An 8,638-nucleotide genomic window follows, 5' to 3' on the forward strand; every position below is an offset into this window, starting at 1 on the left:
CTATGTAGTTTCTAGACATTTTACTTTCCAGTCCCTTGTCCTCTCAAAAGACCATGTCATTTTTTAAAAGGCATTAATTGTCATGATGAGCACTAGATGTTGTATGGAATTGTTTAATTATTGTATTATACATGTTAACTATACTGGAATTAAAATTTTTAAAAATTTTAAAAGGCACACCCCCAATAACTTAACCCAAGATTAACAGTGTGGTCTGACCAGCAGAAGAAAATGACTACTACTTTATTGTGGACTTCCACTATGTGAATGCAGACTGATATTTCATTGTTTTCATAGCAACAATACACGTTTCTAACATGCACTCTAAGTCAACAGAAGCATCTATTTTACATAAACAGCTCCTAAAGAGTTTCACCCTTCTCCTATACTTTCACAGTTAATTTTTACAACTTAGTAGAATCCATCACTATAGTTTTATCATTTTAGTCTTTCAGATTTTTCCTATTAAATCTTAGCTGTATATTAGTATTTTGTCAATCTATGTCATCCACAAATTTGAAAAGCTGACCTATATTCTTTGTCTTAAGTTTTTTAGTAAAATGTAAATGATTAATTAAGTCCAATATCTGAGCCCTATAGTTAGTTATTCAATAGAGATGATCCTCCAGATACAAAATTCATCTATTTCACATTTTTCTACATTATAATTCCATTTAATTTCTATATAATAAATCACTATTGAACAACTATTATTTATAAAACATGCTGATGGCCAGGATATTATACAAGGATAATATATGAGGTTTCCTTCAAAAAATGGTTGAAATCCTGATACATTATGGCTGTGAAATCTTCTTAATCTAAAAATATAACAAAGGTGACATATTTAATCATATTTATATCATAGGACCCTAAACTCTATTATGTAAAAATCTTGGGTCTTCTGTTAAGTATTACCATCAACATATGCCACATTTACATATAGTACATGTTCTTCAGTGAGATGACACATAATATAGTAAAGCTTAATGGAATTAAGTATATTTTATCCCTTTTTTTCCATGTCAGAATCATTATACTCTAATGAAGGAGTCCAAAAAAGAAAAAAAAAATCATTAGAACCAAAAAAGCATAGTGAAAGAATAAATATGAATAACTACCTATTGTGTTGTGTTGTCTAGGATGTGCTCTGAGTAACATAGATTCAAATCAAAAGTAAAAATGGGAATAATAGATATCTATCAAAGAGAGGTCCTTTGCTTGAAAACAGACTTTTAAATATGAGTCCGTTAAAGTATCTGGTGAGATTTATCTCAAAGGATGTATATTTCTGAAAGCCTCCTGGAGGTACCATTTTCAGAAGAGTAAAGGCTATCCTCTGCAGTGTTGAATTTGTGTTTTATAGAGGCTTTCTGGCATGGTCTTTGTTACATAATCTTTTTTGAAACTTAATGTCACTTAAGCATTACTGCAGGTCTGCTAATGTAACAAGAAACAAATGGTTTTAGAAAGTGTTAGGGAATTAGAGAACAATATTAAAGAGGAAGATGTTCACTTCAGTAGAGCTTACCACTTCAATTTAGACATAATGTTTAAAATATGTGTCAATAGATGTAGAAAAGACATTTGACAAAATTTAAAAAAAAATTCTTGGGACACTATATCAAAAACTAATGATGTATTGTATGGTGACTAACATAACAATAAAAAAATCATGATAAAAACTTTTAAAATTAGGCATAAAAGGAAAATACCTAAACATAATAAAGGCCATATATGACAAGACAACAGCTAACATTATACGGAATGGTGAAGGGTTAAAAACTTTTCCTCTAAAATCAGGAACAAGATTGAGGTACCCACTCTCACCGCCTTTATTCAGTATAGTGCTAAAGTTCTACCTATAGCAATAAGGCAAGAAAAAGAAATTTTAAAAAACCTCAGAATTAGAAAGGAAGAGGTAAAATTATCTCTATATGCAGATGATATGATTTTATATTTAGAAAAAAATTTTTTGTATATGGAGAAAATTTTAAAGTCTCAACCAAAAACCTGTGAGATCTAATCAAAGAATTCAGTAAATTTACAGGATTAAAAAAAATTAACCTACAAAAATTAGTAGTGTTTCTATATACTAATCATGGAGTTTTGGGAAAAGAGACAAATTGACACCTTTTATAATAGCATCAAAAACAGTAAAATGCTCCAGAATACATTTAACAAAGGAGGTGAAAAAAATCTTTACTTCAAAGCCACAAGACACTGATTAAAGAAATCAAAGAATACACAAATGGAGAGGTATCCTGTGATTATGGATAGGAAGAATTAATATTGTCAAAATGTCAATACTACCAAAATGATCGATAGATTCAATTCAATACCTATCAAAATTCCAATGACATATTTTATAGAAGTAGAAAAAAACTCATAAAAATTTATGTGTAACCACTAAAGACCCTAAGTACCCCAAATACTCAAAGAAATCCTGAGAAAGAACAAAGAAGGCACCACACTTCTTGACTTCAAGCACTACTATGAACTTATCGCCACCAAAACAGTATGGCACTGACATAAAAACAGACAAATAGACCAATGAAATAGAAGTAAGAGCCCAGAAATAAATCCGAGCATATCCAGTTCACTAATATTTGGCAACAGAGCCAAGATTACTCAATGGAGAAAAGAAAATCTTTTCGGTAAATGGTGCTGGGATAACAGGAAATTCATATGTAAAAGAATGAAACTAACCCTCATCTTAGACTATTCAAAAAAAATTAACCCAAAATGGATTAAAGACTTAAATGTAAGACCTAAAACCATGAAGGTTTTATTTATTTATTTATTTATTCATTCATTTATTCATTCATTTAATTTATTTCTAGGAAGAAAACATAGGAATAAAACTTTTTTTTTCTGATTTCATCTCTCTTTTTCCTTTATAGTCAATTAGCTAACATATAATACCTCCTTAGTTCATGATGTAGTGTTCAATGATTCATTAGCTGCATATCACACCTGGTGCTCATCACATTACATGCCCTCCTTAATTCCTATTATCCAGTTACCCAATCCTCCCACTCACCTCCCTTTCCACAACCCTTAGTTTGTTTCTTAGACTCGAGTCTCTCCTGGTTTGTCTCCCCCTCTGATTTCTTCCCATTCAGATTTCCTTCCCCTCCCCTATGACCCTCTGCATTATTCCTTATAAGAAATAAAGCTTTTCAACATGTGTTCTGGTAATGTGTTTTTTGGATATGACATCTAAAGCACAAGCAACAAAATAAAAATAAACAATTGGGCTACATCAAACTAAAAATCTTCTGTACAGCAACACACAAATAAAGAAACACAAACAATAAAGTGAAACACAACAATAAAGTGAAAAGACAAGCTATGGAATGAGAAAAATATTTTACAGATGATTTCTGATAAGTAGTTAATATCCAAAGTATATCAAGAACTCCTAAAACTCAATAGCAGGGGGGAAAAAGGAAACGAAAGCAGAAAAAAAAAGAAACAAAAAAATAAAAACAACAATTAAACAACCCAATCACGAAATGGGCAAAATACTTAAATAGATATTTCTCCAAGAAAGGTATATGAAAAGTCAGTTATATGCACTAGTCATTAGGAAAACACAAATTAAAACTATAAAGAGATATTATCTCACACATTTTAAAATGGTCATCATAAAAAAACAAGGGATAGCAAATGCTGACATGGATGTGGAGAAAAGGGAACCCTTATGGACTGTTGGTGGGATTGTAAATTGGTATAACCACCTTGGGAAATAGTATGTTAGATCCTGAAAAAATTAAAAATGGAACTACCATATGATTCAACAATTCCACTTTTGGGAATACACCTGAAGGAAATGAAAACACTAACTTCAAAAGATTCCTATACCCCTACATTCATAGCAGCATTATTTACAATAGCCAAGACATGGAAAGAACCTAAGGATCCATCAGTGGATGAAAGAAAGAAGTTGCAGCATATCTATGCAATGAAATATTATTTAGCCATAAAATCCAAGAAATTCCTACCATTTGTGACAATATTGATGAACTTTCCAGGCATTATGTTAAGTGAAATAATTCAGACAGAGAAAGACAATAAATACTGTATGATCTCAATTATGAGGAATCTAAAAAAAAATGAAACTCATAAAAGAAGAGATGAGACTTGCGGTTATTAGAGGTGGAGGGTGGGGGTAAGGGAAATTCAAGGAAGTTGGTCCTGAGATATAAACTTGCAGTTATAAGTAAATCCTCTGGATGGAATATACAACATGATGACTTAAAGCTACATCATAACTTATGATGACTTAAAGTTACATCATAAGGACACACTATTTTCTTTCTTTTCTTTTTATGTATATGAGAAGAAGAATTTTAGTGAACCTGTCATGGTAATAATTTCACAATATACATAAAGCAAATCATCATGCTGTATGCCTTAAACTTATACAGGGACATATATCAATTATTTCTCAATAAAACTGGAAAACTATGAAGAGTAAAACCTAAAAATTTTGGAAGAAATATATATTTTTCAATTAGTTGACAATAAATAGAATGGGTAATGTTTCAGAATTTATGGGTAACAAAAAGAAACAAACTATCTTTTTCAACCTCCCCCCCAAAAATCTATTTCACCTCTTTGCCATTCCTAATTAATTTTATTATTTAAAAAAGGAATCTAAAACTGTTATGATGGTAGAAAATTTACTTTTATGCTTGAATGGTTACATCTAATGATTATGGAACCAAAATGACAGATCTGCCATTTTATTGGTCTGGCTATAACTCCAGGATTGTTTCCTAGATGGGAATTTAGTGTCAACCCAGATCACACCCACTTTCTGCATATTACCTCTTCAGGTGACGATGTTAAAGCAAGACATCAAATGAAATAATTCTTCATGTAGATGAATGCATAAAGGAGCCTCCACCTATGAACAATGAAGCTTTTCCAAGTTCTATGTTGAACATACCTTTGACACAAGTTTCACTCTTTAAAAGTGAAATAAACAACTACTATAAAAGTGCTATTTTCAAATTATGTGCAAAACAGACTTAAGATTTAATACTTACATGTAGTGTTTAATATGTGTCAGGTTATGTGTTAAACACTGTATATATGTTAACTCCTTTAATTCTCACAAAAGTTCTGTAATCATTCCCTTACCATAGATAAGAAATGTGGGACATAGAAAACGTTCAGCTTACCCAGGGTCATATGGTCAGTAAGTGCAGAATCAGGCTACAAATTAAAGCAAACTGACTGTAGACCTCATGATCTAAAACCACTAAACTACATTGCCTCTTAATGTGTGGCCCAGAAAAATATTTTTTTTTTTGTTTCAAGTTTTTATTTAATATCTGGTTAGCTAACATATAGTGTAATACAGGTTTCAGGAGTATAATTTAGTGATTCATCACTTACAAAAAATACCCAATGCTCAACACAAGTGGCCTCCTTAATACCAACCAACCATTTAGACTATTGCCACCCACCTCTCCTCCATCAACCTTGCTTGTTCTCTATACTTAAAAGTCTCTTATGGTTTGCTTCCTTCCTCCTTTTTCCCCTTCCCCCATTTTCATCTGTTTTGTTTTATAAATTCCACATGTGAGTGGAATCATATGGTATTTGCCTTTCTCTGACTTATTTTGCTTAGCATAATACTCTGTAGCTCCATCCACATCATTGCAAATGGCAAGATTTCTTTCATTTTGATGGCTGATTAATATTCCATTTACATATATACCACATTTTTCTTTATCCACTCAGTTGATGGATATTTGGGCTTTTTCCATAATTTGGCTATAGTTGATAATGCTGCTATAAACATTAGGATGCATGTGCCCCTTTGAATCAGTATATTTTTACCCTTTTGGTAAATACCTAGTAGTGTGATTGCTAAGTGGTAGGGTAGTTCTATTTTTAACTTTTTGAGGAGCCTCCATACTGTTTTCCACAGTGGCTGCACCACTTTGTGTTTCATTGCCATTCTGACAGGTGTGAAGTGGTATCTCATTGTGGTTTTTATGTGTATTTCCCTGATGATGCATGATGTTGAGCACCTTTTCATGTGTCTGTTAGTGATCTTTATGACTTCTTTGAAAAATGTCTGTTCATGTCTTCTATTTCTTAACTGGAATATTTGGTTTTGGGGTCTTGAGTTTGATAAGTTTTTTATACATTTTTGATACTAACCCTTTATCAGATATGTAATTTGCAAGTATCTTCTCCCATTCCACAGTCTGCCTTTAGTTTTATTGATTGTTTCTGTCACTGTGCAGACACTTTTTATCTTGAAAAAGTCCGAGAAGTTCAGTTTTGCTTTTGTTTCCCTTGCCTCCGGAGACATGTCTAGTCAGAAGTTGCTGTGGCCAAGGTCAAAGAGGTTGCTACCTGTGTTCTCCACTTTGATGGTTTACTGTCTCATATTTAGATCTTTCATCCATTTTGAATTTATTTTTGTGTATGGTGTAAGAAACTGATCCAATTTCATTCTTTTGCATGTCACTGTCCAGTTTTCCCAACACCGTTTGTTGAAGAGACTATCTTTTTTCCCATTAGATATTCTTTCCTGCTTTGTCAAAGATAAGTTGATCATATAATTGTGGGTCCATTTCTGCATTTTTATTCTATTCCATTGATCCGTTTGTCTGTTTTTGTGCCAGTAACATACTGTCTTGATGGTTGCCGCTTTGTAATATAGCTTAAAGTCTGAAATTGTGATGCCTCCAGCTTTGCTTTTCTTTTTCAAGATTGCTTTGGTTATTCAGGTTCTTTTGTACTTCCATACGTACTTTAGGATTGTTTGTGCTAACTCTGTGAAAAATGCTGGCGATTTTTTGATAGGGATTGCTTTAAATATATAGACTGCTTTGGGTAGTATAGACATTTTAACAATATTTTTCTTTCAATCCATGAGCATGGAATGTTTTTTCCTTTCTTTGTGTCATCTTCAATTTCATTCATAAGGGTTTTATAATTTTTCAGAGTACAGATATTTTACCTCTTTGATTAGGTTTATCCCTAGGTATCTTGTGGTTTTTTTGTGCAATTGTGTATGGGATCGATTCCTTGATTTCTCTTTCTGCTGCTTCATTATTGGTGTATAGAAATACAATAGATTTTTGTACATTGATTTTACATCCTGCAACATTGTTGAATTCATACATGAGCTCTAGCAATTTTTTGGTGAAGCCTTTCAGGTTTTCTACATAGAGTATCATGTCTTCTGGGAGTAGTGAAAATTTTACTTATTCCCTGCCAATTTAGATGCATTTTTTTCTTTTTGTTGTCTGATTGCTGAGGCTGAGACTTCTGTACTATGTCAAATAACAGTGAGAGTGGACATCCTGTCATTTTCCTCACCTTGGAGGAAAAGGTCTCAGTTTTTTTCCATTAAGGATGATATTAGCTGTGGGTCTTTTGTTATGGCCTTTATAACATTGAGGTGTGCTCCCTCTAACCTTCTTTGTTGAGGATTTTTATCAAGAATGGAGACTGTAGGGCACCTGGGTGGCTCAGTTGGTTAAGCAACTGCCTTTGGCTCAGGTCATGATCCTGGAGTCCCAGGATCAAGTCCCACATCAGGCCCTCTGCTCATCAGGGAGCGGGCTTCTCCCTCTGCCCCTCACCCCTTTCATGCTCTCTTTCTCTCTCAAATAAATAAAATCTTTAAAAATAAAAAAAAGAATGGAGACTGTACATTGTCAAATATTTTTTCTGCATCTCTTGGAGGATCATATGGTTCTTATCCTTTCTTTTACTAATATAATGTATCACATTCAGTGATTTGCAAATATTAAACCAACCCTGCAGCCCAGGAATAAATCCCATGCAATTCTTTTAATGTGTTGTCAGATTCGATTTGCTAGTACATTGTTGTGAATTTTTGCGTCCATGTTCATCATGGATACTGGTCTGTAATTTTTTCTTTTTACTGGGGTATTTGTCTGGTTTTGGAATCAAGGTAATGTTGGTCTCATAGAATGAATTTGGAAGTTTTCTTTCCACTTCTGTTTTTGGAACACTTTGAGAAGAATAGGTATTACCTCTTCTTTAAATATCTGGTAGAATTCCTCTGAAAGCCATCTGGCCCTGGACTTCTATTTGTTGGTGATTTTTGATTAGTGATTCAATTTCTTTGCTTGTTATTCATCTGTTCAAATTTTCTACTTTTTCCTGTTTCCGTTTTGGTAGTTTGGATGTTTCTAGGAATTTATTCATTTCTTCCAGATTGCCCAGTTTGTTGGCATGTAAGTTTTCATAATATTATCTTACAATTGTTTGTATTTTTGCAGTGTTGTAATCTCTCCTCTTCATTGGTGATTTCATTTATTTGGCTCCTTTCTATTTTATTTTTGATAAATCTGACTAGTGGTTTATCATTTCTTTTTTTTTTTCCTTTTTTTTCCCTTTAAGTAGATATTTTCTTTTCCTTTTTTTTTAAATAAACATACAATGTATTTTTATCCCCAGCAGTACAGGTCTGTGAATCGCCAGGTTTACACACTTCACAGCACTCACCATAGCACATACTGGTTTATCATTTCTATTAATTCTTTCAAAGAACCAGCTAATAGATTCATTGATCTGTTCTACCATGTTTTTTTGTTTGTTTCTGTATCATTTATTTCTGCTCTAACCTTTGTTA

The sequence above is a fragment of the Lutra lutra genome, chromosome X (assembly GCF_902655055.1).
Source record: "Lutra lutra chromosome X, mLutLut1.2, whole genome shotgun sequence".
NCBI lineage: Eukaryota > Metazoa > Chordata > Mammalia > Carnivora > Mustelidae > Lutra > Lutra lutra.